Below are 14,794 nucleotides of genomic sequence, written 5' to 3'. Positions count from 1 at the left end.
TTGACCTTGCGATTGGTATGCTAGAAAGGGCAATTAAGAAAACAGAACAGGTATGTGTTAGGACCAAGCCCGTTACGAGTGAGTTTGTGAACATAGACCCCTATACATTGGAACTGATACGGATGCGAAACCGATACAGGAGACTCTTTCAAAATACTGGCAATAGACTTTATAAAGGTCAAGCAGCATCTTTGGCGAGGGTGATCTCTTCAAAAATTGCTTATATAAGGAATGCGAATTTTGAACGGGTTGTTTCCCGGATGGATGTTCGATCTCCACCCTTTTGGAAAGTAGCCAAGATCCTTAAGCAGAGATCCAAACCTGTCCCTCCTTTGACAGTCAGTGGAAACATTTTGGTCACTCCCTACGAAAAGTGCAATGCCATTGCTGCGCAATTTGCTAGTGCACACTTGCTAGGTACTAATTTTGTTAGTCCTTTTGAAAGGAACGTTACTGAAAGCTTAAGATCAGCTCATCAAGCTAGCTTCTCTAGACCAGAACATGACCGTGTGACCGTGGGAAACGTCCGATTTGCACTGAAGCGGATGAAAAACATGAAGGCTCCCGGTATAGATGGATTATTCAACATCCTACTCAAAAACCTTCAAGTGAAAGCACTTACCTTGTTGGCTACCATTTTTGATAAGTGTCTTGTGCTGGGATACTTCCCTAGCGCTTGGAAGAGTGCTAAGGTGGTTCCCATTCTCAAGCCCGGTAAGGATCCTACTCGTGCAGAGAGCTACCGACCAATAAGTTTACTCTGTGCTTTGGGTAAACTATTTGAAAGAATAATCCTCGATCGTCTTCAAAACCGGGTGTCTGAGCTGGAACTCATCCCTGCAGAGCAGTTTGGTTTTAGATCAGGTCATTCAACTACACAGCAATTGCTTAGGCTCAAAAATATCATTCAGGCAAATAAAACAGCATCTAGATCCACTGCTGCTGCCTTTTTGGATGTTGAAAAGGCTTTCGACAACGTTTGGCATAGTGGACTAATTCATAAGCTATTAGTGTACGGTCTTCCAATGTTCTTGGTGAAGATCGTCAGCAGCTACTTGGAGGATAGGACATTTCGGGTGGCCTTAAGCTCTGCGATGTCTGATGCCTTACCAATTCCCGCCGGAGTACCACAGGGTAGTTTACTTGGACCTTTATTGTACATTTTGTACACAGCGGATGTACCTGATCTACCCTGTGATGGCAAGTTATTCCTGTTTGCAGACGACACTGCCATTGCCGTAAAGGGCAGAAACGTGGTAGAATTGAGGAGCAGGGCTCAGCGCTGCCTAGATATTTTCCTCAAATATGCTACAAATTGGAAAATCAAAATAAATTCAACAAAAACCCAAGCGGTGCTGTTTCCCCATCGGTATAAGGCCAAACTTTTAACTCCTCCAAATTGTAGCCGTATTCGAGTAGAAGGTAACTTTGTAGAGTGGTCCACGGTCATTAAATACTTAGGACTTATGATTGATCGCAAGATGCTCTTTCGAGAACATATTCAGGGCATTTTGAACAAGGGTCACATGCTCATTAGAAGCCTGTATCCCTTGATTAATCGTAGATCCAAGCTATCACTACAGAATAGGCTCGCATTGTACAAGCAAATATTTTCACCAATGGTTACTTACGCAATTTCGGTGTGGGGGTCTTGTTCACAAACTAACTTAAACAAAGTGCAAATAATGTTAAATAAGGTATTGCGCATGATTTTAAATGCCTCAAGATACACAAGACGAGTGGATCTGTATGAAAGTGCAGGAATTAAACCACTTCATGAATTAGTTATACAAATGAATGCAATGCTCTTCGAGAGATGCATGCATTCAGAATATGAATTAATTCGCAACATAGGAGCCTCACTCCGAATGTAAATCAAACTAGGTAAGATAGGTTAAAGTAAAAATAAGCTAGGGTAAGTTTGTTATTATTTTTATATTTTTAAGGTTTTTAAGTTATTTTTCATTAGTTTAAATTAGGTTATCGTAGGCTACTAGGTAAAAAAAAAAAAAAAAAAAAAAAAATCTCTTAATTCAATCAATTCAGTGCATGCCATCGCAATAACACACAACAAAATCTTTACACAAAACATACAGAATTTAGGTTAGAAAAGCGCATTTGAACGCTGTATATAATCCAATATTATCCTCAACAATGTAATTGTATCAAAACATCAAGAATAAAAATGTATGTATGTATAGCTGGTGGAGGACTAAAACAGAAAGCCAAACTCAGGGAAAATCTGAAGAACATCTTTCGGTGAACTCGTTATGCAGTGAAGTCATAGCACACCGGTGAAGTCACTAATCGTAATGATATGGTAAAGTTGAAAAGGAAAAATACAATCACTTAAAAGGCGTCCCAGGGGAAGGTGCTTTGTTTACATAATGTTTTTGGATTTTAAAACTCTGCTATAGAGAATATTTATTGTCGTTTCAGGCTACACACCTTTGGGATTTTTTTTAACTGAACTGAATTTTTCGATTGATAGGTGAGACGAAGTTGAAATCTGAAATTGCTTCCAAACTACTGTCGATCAACATGCTTGATGTTACAATAATTGTTTTATTTCATTTCAACAGGACGGTCCTTTCGTATTAACACGGTTTATTCATATATCATATTCACAGTTTTATGGTAAAAAATTTCAAATTAAATATTTGTTTTAGACCAGTCTTTATATGGTACGACTGGGGTTCAAATCCCAACCGAACCTTTCCCCCATATTCCGGCCGTTCTGGCGGACGCATCAACTCCATCCTGCCATTCCAGTTTGAGCCTACTACGCCTCCTCTGTCCGTGTGGATAGCCTAAAAGGACTTTACAGGTTGGGTCGTCCGATGTCATTCTCATGACGTGACCAGCCCACCGGAGCCTGGCGAATTTAATGCGCTGCACGATGGTGAGATCATCGTATAGCTCGTAGAGCTCGTCGTTGTAGCGGCTCCTCCATTGTCCTTCCACACATACGGGGCCAAAAATCTTTCGGAGCATCTTCAACTCGAACGCGGCTAAGAGGGCTTCGTCAGTTTTGGACAGAGTCCATGTTTCAGAGGCGTATGTGAGTACTGGGACTATAATATAAAATTTTGACCCCAGAGAGGTGAAGTTTTGGACGACTTTGAAGGTGCAGTCACCTATCTGTACATCACCCCTGCGTAAATCAGTGTTTTTTAGCAGAGCCGCTGGTGATGCCACCATCATTTTAGTTTTCACCTCGTTAATCTCCAACCCGAGGTTCTTTGCCGCTCGCTCGATCCTTTGCTAAGCTTCTTTATCTTTATTGTTTCAAACGACAGAGCTTTAAAAATGCCACCACTTTTCGGTCTTGTAGATGTTCCAGTCCAAATGAGTAGTAACTGACACAGTTAATAGGGCATACTGAGACATTTGACTATACACGATAAAACAAAGTACGAGTAGGACGGAGGCCACAAGAAACGCGTGTAATTTTTTTAACATAATAGCACAATATAGCTTGACTGTCCTACCCGAGCCTGTACGACTGACTACTCTACAGCCAATAAAGTAAATACTTCTGGAAGTCGAAGAGCTAAATAAATGTCTTAAAACTCCTGCTTTCATAGATACTGACGACATTTTTTTTTTATCTTCCTGACAGTGGATTTTTTAATGCTGATTTTCATCAAAGTCGTTGTTAATTAGAGAAGTCACACACTTATAAAAGACCTTTTTGGCATATAAAAGCTATAAAAGCTTCTAGGATTTTGGATGGCATACGCTTGGACGTGATTAGAATTGATCTAGCAAATATTCATGCGTCAATAAAAGTTCTTTTCTTGATACAGAAACTACTTACAAAGAAAAGCCAAGTGATAATCAAATGGTAATCATCGAAATTCACTTGAAAACAGACACCATTACCTCCAGACACCGGCAATCGCATCTGTGACTAAATTATCCCCCATCATCCCTAAGTAATGCTCTGTAATGCTAATTCGATCAATCTAATGCATCGACGTGCAATGCTTGGCAAGAAAATGCGAACAAACCAACAAAAAAAATCTTCCCTCGTATCGATTACCAAGTCAAAGTTCTGCAACCGGTTCAATCTCTCCGCTCGTCCGGCGCTCGTCCCTGGTAAATTATTGATGTGAGATTGAATTAATTCATGCTAATGGCTATCACTTGCCACCGGTGCCGATCGCGTCATGCATCTCGTAGCACCGCGTGCTAGATTGGAGCTGAGATGAGATAATTAGATCTTGCAACCCAAAACACCCCCCCCCCCCTCATTGGGAATACCCGCCCCCATAACTAATCATTCCTGGTGAATCGCGCGGTTCTTGGGGTTTGTTCTCGGAACATCGGAACACACACGTGAGAGTATACAGTGTATCGGAATCGGTGGCACATCATTATCGACCTGCAAAATTACACTCATTGGAAAGACGCATGCTTGAAGATGCCGTCCGTCCCGTCGTTCGTCAGTCGTCGCGTTAATCGATTATCTTTACTGGCTGCCCTGTCTGCCCTGTGCGGCCGTGGTGTGCGAGCTGGCTGATAGTATGAGACGTTTGTCATTTGCAACACGCGATGCATCGTGTTGCAAGGTGCAAGGTGAGATTAGAGCGTGGCGTCGTGTTGAGTGTGGTACCGATTCCGAGCGAAACCATGCATCAACGCCGAAGCGAATGAATTTCTCAGCTGTTCACGCGTTGGGAGTCGGTTAATTTACGTCAATCATATGTTTGCGTGGTTTGTGCTTCGGAGCTTGACTGTGTCCAGCTCTCACGGGGAAAAGATGTTCATACAATACAGACCATTGCGGAGAATGTTATGTTGAAATATTCTAGGGAAGCATTAGCGCCACACATAGCAAGTGGCATAGAATGTAATGGGAAATGCAGCTGTGGCTGCTGCAGTTGTCAGCATGGAAATTGGAATCCATCCCGATCAATTGCATTTCCAATTGTAAAACGGCGGCACTGTTAATTGTGCTCGGTGGAAAACACCGAGCATCGTGACTTGCCGCTTGGTTGCTGATTTATTCAATAACGATCGTTTCCGGAAAATTCTCGATCACGGAGCGGAAAGGATGGGGGGGGGGGGGGGTGAGGGCCTTGCACGGTAGTTTGACAACGTATGATGAATTATTCATTTGTTTGCAGCTCGGGCGACACCCAACAAAGGAGGGCTGAAGGACATGGGGTGAAAAGGGGAAATCTCATCTGCACTCAAACGATCGGAATCAATTGCTCGGTTCGCGCGCGAACAGCGTACACTCGCATCGGATGCAAAGCAAAACACTTTAATTAAAGTGTCTTGATGAGGAGAGCAACATGGAAGAGATGTATTGCAAGTTGATACATTCAATGGCAGGAGTTGTTGGATGGTTGATTTAATTACATGAAAAGTACTGTAACGGAGTCTGTGCCTTTGCCTGTTGGCGATGCAACGCGAAACAACGAAGAGTATTTAGAAGTTCAAGGTTCAATTTACTGTCTTTTTAAAGGGGAAATAATTTCAAATGACTCAAATGTGTTATTGTAGTGATTGTTTTGCATAATCATCATTTTAAATTGAGTCATTTGATTTTAATATGATATTTAGTGATCTTTGTTGAACGTCAATAACCAATGATATTGGGGCCGCCTAGTGATAGAAGCGACAACGATGCCGGTCTTCATACGGCAGGATCGTTCGTGAGGATTGACTATTGAACTTCGTGGTTTCATTAACTATCCTATGCCAGAAATGGCAGGTATGACCTGAGATGTCGTTATGACCCGAAAAATAAGAAGGAGAATCAGTGATATTAAGTCAAAATGAGCTAACAAAACCCTGATTGATGAGTGAGCGAGCGATTGATATTGTAACCTGAATATTAAAATCAAACATATCATATCTTAAAGTCAGGCTACATGGTGCGAGATGTCAAAAAGATTTCAGTTAAAAAGGGGGGTTATGCGAAATCTATACGTCAAAAAGATTTCGCCTCCTCGAGCTGAAATCTCGGAATGATTTCGCTTCTCCCTAGCCCTCTATGTCATATTCCATGCGTTGCCATGGTAGTTTTCGGTTGAAGAGAGAGATAGCATGAAGTGCTCTAAACGACGCGAGTAGATGAACCGAGACGATTGTGACGTAAAAATTTCGCAAATCCCCCCTTTTTAGCGAAATCTTTTTGGCATCTCGCATCATGTAGCCTGGCTTTTATAATCCGAGCTGTCGGATAGAGGAGCAGAAATTAAATTTTCAAGAGTTTAGCTGAAGAACTTAAGACAAAATGTTTGTAGAGATTAGTAAAGTCGCGCGCTAACTGAGGTTCATTATTGCTGTATCGATCGTATCCGTAGTCGCCATCGTAGTAAAGAGACTAACAAGGAGTTGTCTCAAATAATGAGCAATCAACAAATCAGTAGCGTAAATTTGTCTATTTCAAAGCATTTCTATCAACAAACATTGCGCTACGTTACGTCTATTTTCAAGAAATTTGAAGCTAAACAACATACAGCATTCAAGATAGTCTAAACGAACTTTGGAACTACTAGAAACGACTTACAACATTCTAAGGACGGGTATTTAAGGACTTAATTTAACTTTAAAATTGAATCAGACCAGTGAAACATTACACATTTGACGAATGCTTGAGCTTTTGATGGGTTGCTTTGTCAACTTATTATCTAAGATATCTTCAAGATCAAGGACCTTCTCCACAGTCTTCTTCTTCTTGGTCTAATGACTACTTAGGCCATGTCTGCTATTTCTGGCTTATTAGACTTTTGGTTTGAGGAGGAACGGCCCTGATGGGATTGTAATTCCGATTCTGTCCAGTAAAGATCGGCGCCTCAGTCGCATCTACCACCGGGCTGCCCTTAGAGTTCTAAAAGAGTATTCCTCTTCTTTGGTCTAACGGCCTCTTGGGTCATGCTTGCCATTTCTGGCTTACTAGACTTATTGATACCACGTAGCTGGATAGTCAGTCCTCACTATGGATTTGAACCCCAGTCCTGTCGTATGAAGACCAGCGCCGTTGTTGCTTCACCACCGGGCTGCTCCAAGAGTCTCAAAAGGGTCTATATAGTTTATAAATGTCCGTTGTAAAACGACTTTGAAGGCAATATTTCTCAATCGAGGTTTTATAGTCGTCTAATCCACATCAATCGCAGAGATTATCACAGTATTTTTGTAGAGTAGTATATTAAGTTCCAATTTTGATTATGCCAAAGGTTAGTGGTATTGCCATCAGTTTCAGCTTATTATCTTGATAGACGGTAATTTCCCTAAATCTTCTTTGTACATCAAACAGGTCCAAACGGGTCTATTTTATAAGCATGCATCAGTTTGACATCATCACAATTGAATGCTGAGGCAGTAATACAAATTCATTCAAAATCATACATTCAAAAATTCAAGACATCTGAGCTGATATTTATTTTAATGAAAAAACGACTACATATTTAAATTCCTTTTTATGTAATCAGTATTTGCTTTTATTGTACATTGAACAAGGAAACAAAAAATAAAACAAAAAAGGAAATGCCAGGTAACAAAAGGCAATAGAATTCATATTTTTTCTGCAATTTGTCGTCCGAAGCTGTGTTTCTTTCTTTCACCAAGCATCTAGCATAAAATAACCGTTAAAGCAATAATCATCCCATACATACTTGTTCTGCTGACCTGAGCAAAAACCTGGAACCTGGAGCTTGCCTTTGGGCCGTAACACGGTGCACCATTTCTAAAACCCCACGGGACGCTTTGTTAGCATAGTACATTAATTTTCACGACCATTTTCTACCACCACCGTACCGATTCCACCGCTGGGAAACTTGCTCAGCGACGCGTCACCACACGTGCCGTATGCTGAGGGATTTTACACTTTTCTCCAACCAACGCTCCGGAAAAGGATGCTGAAAGTACGGCTGCTTTTTTTTCTTTTTGGCGGTTCAACCTCACAACCGTGAGCAGCAACCAGGGCTTTGGCACCAGGGTTTATAGCTCCGGGAGCGGTCAGCAAGCGTTGGGCCAGAGCGCCAAAGCCGGGCAAGCAAAACTTTTCACCACCAAGCTTCACGAGATAGGAAAATATTTATCGTTATAGTTTACCTTCCATCCTGTGGTAGCTGTCGGACTCGGGTACAGGGGTTTGTGCCGTTCCAAACCATATGGCGAAACGCTGTCGCATTTATTTTATGCCATTTGCGTGTAACCGTTTCGCGCATGTTTACGCGAAAGGACCGAATTTCCGTACAGATGGGGGATCCCGAGAGTGGATAGTTGTTCGGTAAAGTGACAGGGTTGATGGTTTCGATGGTTTACATTAAAGGGTAGAGTTAGTCTTAGATGCTCTTGGTGTGGAATAAGCAAATTGGGTTGTTTTAAATACACTTCAGCGTACATTTGAGGTGTTTTTTTAAACAGCTGTTCTGTCATTGCGTTGTAAATAAAATAATCATAAGTTCATTATCTGTTGAGTGTAAATCATAAAACTGAACTCCCTCAAGAATGGTTGAAAGGTATCCAGAAAGCTTTAAGGTATCCAGAAAGTTCTCTAGGACCATATCAGAAACTCTCAAGGCGGTTTATGTATTTTTGTCGTTGCTTTGTATATATAAACAAACCAACACCTAACCTTGACCTTCATTACACAGCTGTCGTCTGCTGACATTGGTTCAAACTTTTGGCCAAACTTGTCACACTCCTGAATCACAGTGGTAGAGTAGGGGATCACAAATTGTTTAAGACCGTCGGAGGAGGGATTAGCTGGGGTCTAGCAAAGGTTTAGACCATATTCCCGGCTGTACGACCTTGTGGGAGTTTGAGACACTTTCGGCGAGACTCTTGTCGAAGAGTCCTATTCCTCGGATGGAAAAGTCGATTAAATGGAGAAGACTCTTAGACGACGATTTTGAACAAAGAACTATGAAGAAGATAGCGAATAGACACTATACAATTTATCTCAGGATATGCGCTTGATTTGACAGCGATCCTACCGGCTTAGTTATTGAGCGCTGGTAACCTCTATCAGTGATGGCATTTTTGAAGCCAGTTTCAAACTTTATATCTTTTGGATAAAGTGCTGAACTAGTGCTTGTGCTCCAAAACGTCTCTGGCACCTGAACCCTGTTCAAAACTCGAAAAGCTGTCTCGTTCAAGAATGAAACGGAACGGATGAAAACGATTTTTAGTCGATTATGGCTAAGTTAATATCGGAATCAGGACTTTGATAATTCACAAAAAAAGCCCACAGAAATTTGCACTCAAATAACTCCAGTCCGGTTGCCGCACCGTCAAACAAAAGTTTTGTTGTTGAATTCCCGAAAATTTGAGGTCGAAAACCACTAAAGTTTTGACCTTTCTGCATCCAGCACATGTTCTTAGGCTAAACAACAAGCGCTCTCGCTGCCCAAAACAATCCTCGCACCTCACAGTTCACCGAACCTTGCCCCATCCCTGGGAACTGATAGAAAATCAATCCAGAGGCCAGAGGCTGCTCCCCCCCCCCCTCTCCCCTCTTTGGCATGCTGGCCGAAAACCCCCCAAAACACTGTTCATAATGTCCTACTCCAACCCCGGTTTGGGCTTTATCTTTGGACGCCAGAAAAACACTCTCGCTTCGCGTCCCTAGCGCCACAGCCACTCGACCCTCAACTCCTTGCCGGGGTAATGTTTTCTCGATAACGCCACGAAAAAAGGGATTTGCACTGGATGAACGGAATTCAATAAGATCCGTTATCGAAGCCAATATGGTGGTGGTGGTGTAAAAATAAGGAAAAGTTGTTGATATTTATGGGTGAAAAGTTTCGGGTCTAGTGAGTGAGATGGAAGGCTTTCGAGGGATCGTGTTTTTGTTTATCGTACCGTGGGTAACCTTTACTCCAAGCAGCCAAGTTGATGTGATTTTTGGGGCACTTCAGTCAACCATCACGCACTAGAGAAGGCAACCCCGAAGCCCGTACCCGATGAGTTATCAGTGGAGGGATTTATGGTTCTTCTAATTCTGAAGTGAAAAAACATGAGTTGTGGGGTTATCGATAAGTTTGGGTTCCAAATCGATCGACCAGAGCAGCATCTCAGGTGGATGACTTATATTGATCGTTCCCAGAGAGAGAGAGAGAAAGAGAGAGAGAGGATTTTTAAGGGGATTGAAGAATAGATCCCAGTAAGCTGAAGTCAGCTTCAAATCGATTTCAGAGTACTTCGCTATACACACTCGTCGGGATTCGTTTCACTGGCAATAAACTTTTGTGGCTGCTGACGGCAGGTGGCTGCAAAAGTCTATATATCATGGAACAACTTTTAAAAAGTTGCCAGTTGCCTTACGTTAAGCCTTAGGATTAGGTGTTTTATTTCAAAATTGCCATCAAAAACTCTTCAACACACTCGGTGTTTATGTGGTCTCGTTTCAAACATCAATCGAACTTTGCGAGCAGTAACGTACGGAAGAAGTATATTAATTATCTATTTGGATGCCTTCAAAACACACCCGAAGTTGGAGCCCGAAATGCCAGGTGTGCTGTCTGCATTTATAATCGCCTTGAAGGCACTCTTGCAAAGAATGCAGATCTTTGAAACGCTTCTAAGGCGCCAAAAAACACCCGACGAAAACGCATCACGAAAAAAACAGACCCATCTAATCTCTTTCGCTGAGGACGTTTCTCGGTATTTGCCAAAGGAAAAACCCCTAATTACACACCCTTTTCAACTGATCATAATCTTTGTGAAATAAAAAGGAAAATTATCTGTGCGTCCCATCAATCCTTCGCTTCATTCTTCGCCCCCCTCCCCCCAAAGAAACGAGGGCCAACTTCATCGTTCGCACATTCGTTACGGTGAAAACTGTCAAGTGAGATTTATCTGAAGCTTAAGTGTTTTTCGTACAGCTTTCCTGTTTTTTTCTTTTGCTTTGTTATTTTCCGTTACCGGATAAAGCTACCCAATTCGTGCGTCGTCGAGGTCTAACTTCAATATTTGGCTTATAAAGTATCCCTTTTTTGCTGCTTCTTGTAGCAGCTTGCGAACAGGCCATTGGAAGAGTGCTTTGAAGCAAAAGGCTCGTAGGGGTCGGTGTTAACCTGGCGTGCAAATAATTTATGCTCATGTGTGAGGATTTGGTGGATTTGTTTTGTTCCCTTTTTTGTATTTATCTTGCGCTCGACATTGCTCCACATTCTGACTTTTCAGTCTATCAAATTAAGGCGTTAGAAACAGGCATCACTTGTGCCGTGGGGCTGTGAGGTGTGATATTATGTTTTAGGGTGGTTGGTAGACCATAAAAGTGTAATTAAACTTGAACATAAGTCTTCTTGTGTGTAACTTTGTAATACGATCAACACGTATCACACGCACACCCCTTTTCGGATTCGATTTGAGCTATGTTGGATAGATTTGAATAGATATCAATGTTGGCTAATACAGTTGTACGAAAAGCTTATTATCAGTTTTATTTTAATATGTTTTTTTTAATATGTTAAAATGTTGACACATGACTGCTCTCTCTCTCTCTCTCCCTCTCTTCTTTGCCTAACGTCCTTTTAGGTCATGGCTGTCATTGTTAGCTTACTAGACTAAATGATACATTGCAGTTGGTTAGTCCGTCCTCACTACGGGGGAACGATCCGGATGCGATTTGAACCCCGGTCCTGCCGTTTGAAGACCGGCACCGTTGTCTCCTCTACCACTGGGCCGCCTCGTTGATCCATAAGCTTATAGCTGCTCTGCAAAAAATCATGGCGCGGTCCGGTGGTAGAGACGATAGCAGCGCCGGTCCTCACATACAGGCAGGGCCGGCGTTCAAACCCAATCAAGACCACCTCACCTTAAGCAAGGCTGACTTCATTGCTATTGGGTAAAATCTAGTCACAGAAAGGCAAAAATGACAGGCTGAGACAACTCGAGGTTATAGTGCTCGAAGCTTAGCCTAAAGTAGGAATAATTTTATCACTGTCCATAATTTCTGTCAAAAGTGGTATTATTATGGTATTATTACGGTAAGCTATCGATAAATTGATAGACATACCTAATTTAGTATTCCAAATCAGTCTAAAATATAGATTTTGCTCCGAGTTTTTGAAAAAATGCTCCTTATTTTGGTAGATTATGATTAGGTACCCAATTGCTTAGCATTGCGAATACGAGATGAAAAACTCTCAAATTCTTGATAAACACAAGTAAAATAATTAATATCGTTTGAAAACGTCGTATTGGTAATATTGTAGTTTTTATTATTTTAGCTCAGTTATTTTTAATATTTTCATGAAACTGAATAAATTTTGACCTTCTTCATTAAAATTAGAATCCACAACCTATAATCCTTCCGGGAGAGAGAGAGAGAGAGAGAGAGACAGACAGTTAAAACCGCGACAATTTAGATTCAGAAACACTTAGATCATAATCCATAACGGATCCAACACATCCATAACGGAGACCTTTAATATATTCAGTAATTCAGTTGTTACACATTAGACCGTCACTCAGAATAGAAAATAATTTGAGAAAATTATTATTCAATGCCTCGTATTTAGAATCTCTACGTTCGGTGGCCGAGTCAACAGCGGCGTCGGTCTACACACGACAAACCGGGGTTTAAATCCCTCCCAGGCTACCTCCCTCGTACGCATGCCTGACTATCCAGCTATGGGTGAAATAAAGTCACAGGAAGCCAGAAAAGGCAGGCTGAGACCTCTCAAAGTTTTGGTTGATGTTGATCAATTAATGAAAAAACGAAGATAAAATTGTTTGAAAAAAACCCTGTTATAAACACACTAAATTGGACATATAGAGTATAAAAATAAATCTCACCTCAGTTGCACGAAGCAACCATTTTTTTTATTCGACTGTCCATAACATAATTCTTAAGGAAGCGAAAGGAAAATCAACGATTGTTCTAGAAAATCCGAGCCCCAACCCATCACTTTAAGCGTCATCCGCTTATTGGGCCACGGAAATTTATGCTCTAAAAATAGTGCACAACAGAGCTAAGCGCAAAAAAAATCGCCCCGAAACCGATCCTTTCACCCAACCAACAACCATCAATCGACCGTTCGTTAACAGTAATCAATGAAACAAGGATATGCTCCGAGAAGGTAGGTGGAAAAAAACACACACACACACACACAAACAACCGATGGAGGGACAAGGGCAGAACAAATCAGTTGAAGACTGGAGCAGTAAAAAAAATGACATCGACAAACGCACATAAAAATCTGTCCCGTCCAGCATTTTGCTTGCGCAAAAATCCCGTGGTGTACCCTCATCAAAGCCGCTTTGAAGGCGACATCCTTTTCAAACTGTCCACTCAACACGAAACGCGCGGTCAAAAATATATTCATTCCGTGCGAGCGAGAAGGGCCACGGGGCGATCCTTCTGGGACTGGGGCATTAATGCAGCAGCTGAAGAGGAAGAAAGCAATCGCCAACCCCCAGAAAACGCCATGATGACGACAGAGGTGCGATGATGACGAAGACGTTACTGGCAGGTTCGCCGATAATAAAATGTGCTGCCCATCACCGCCAGTGCCAGCTTAATCCATCAATCTTTGGTTGGCTCACTGGCTTAGGCGGTGGCTTTCGTCAATGATTCGCAATTGATTCGTTTTGCTGGACCGTTTTTTGAATTGGTTCGCCGAAAAATGGACTCCCGGTGTGAGGGCGGTGCTCGCCGGAGAAAATCCCTCATCGCAGTGGATTAATCCGATCAATTGGGTCCTACTTTGCAGCCAATTTAACGCATCGTGGGTCTCCAAAGGCGAACGGGACAGCTACATGTGTCGCTGAGATTGTTGAATTGTAGGTGATTTATGAAACTCACTTGTCACTCACTTGTTCCAGCGGTGGTGTCCGGAACGATAGAATCCCCGTTCTTACTGCTGATCAACTTTCGTATTTGGCCAATATCTGGGGGGTGAATCCGGATGTTTACTCACTAATGCACTTTACAACTCTTTTGCCCAAAGATCAAATACACATCGCACTTTGATTCTGACTTAATTACCCGCACTCTTTGCCCACAGACACTTTACACCGGGGAAAAAGGGATTTCCATCATCACTTGGTGAATTTTTCTCCCAACGAAGGCTTCCAGCGCTTTCGGCACTTTTGCACTGATGTAATGTAAATAGCACACTCGTACCGAACACACTGCACCGAACGTAATTTATCAAACCAACAGCGCACAGCTTCACATCGATTGATCCGTTTTGATTCACTTTTGCACTTTAACCATCACTCAAAGAACGGATTGAGCCCGTTAAATTTCAGCCCAAGCACAGGCACACACAAACACACCGATTTCGATTCCATTCCGGGGTAAATAAAGATCTCACTCACTGCATCGGATGCATCGATTCCATGCTAGTGCCTTCGGCCGCTGGTGCACCGATCACTATTTGGGTTAGTGGCGCGTAGTCGTAAATAAACTGGCTCAAGCTCGAATCTCGAAGCGACCGATACGTTCGTTACGGAACCGTACACACCAGCACGGTGTTTGCCCGTTCGCGTGCGTCGGTTGAATTACTCGCAACCGTACTGCTGCCGGCGATGGAGGCGCCCGTTACAATCGCGACTCCGGTGAACCGATTTCTCGTGTGTTGTCGCGTTCGGGGATGTTGCGTGCGGATGAATGTTGCGCATGAACGGTACAGTGGTGGCGTTGGTTATAAGCTCGGTCACTCGGGACTGGAGTATTTTGCCTTTTTTAAATTTTATTAGATATTTTAGGGCCAATGACTAAAGCGATTAAGATTTAAGAGCCAATGAAGCAATACAATTGAGCGAATTGAATTAATTCAATAAGCCTTTAGGTACAAATCATACAAAAATCATACTATAG

The 14,794-nt window shown here is 42.2% G+C and overlaps 1 protein-coding gene across 4 annotated transcripts in view; it reads right to left on the bottom strand.

The window, feature by feature from the left end:
- LOC118511780 (trissin receptor) overlaps positions 1 to 14,507 on the bottom strand; it is a 42,805-nt gene extending 28,298 nt beyond the window's left edge. For 3 of the 4 annotated variants that reach the window (XM_036055286.1, XM_036055288.1, XM_036055289.1), the window contains exon 1: positions 13,775 to 14,507. The gene's annotated coding sequence lies outside the window, so the exon portion shown is untranslated. The remainder of the gene's footprint in view (positions 1 to 13,774) is intronic. The other variant, XM_036055287.1, reaches the window with a different exon arrangement.
- Positions 14,508 to 14,794: the final 287 nt, after the last annotated feature.

Source organism: Anopheles stephensi, chromosome 3, assembly GCF_013141755.1.
Source record: "Anopheles stephensi strain Indian chromosome 3, UCI_ANSTEP_V1.0, whole genome shotgun sequence".
NCBI classification, from domain to species: domain Eukaryota; kingdom Metazoa; phylum Arthropoda; class Insecta; order Diptera; family Culicidae; genus Anopheles; species Anopheles stephensi.
The sequence above is the reverse complement of the archived record's forward strand: the minus strand, read 5'-3'. Positions and strand labels throughout refer to the sequence as shown.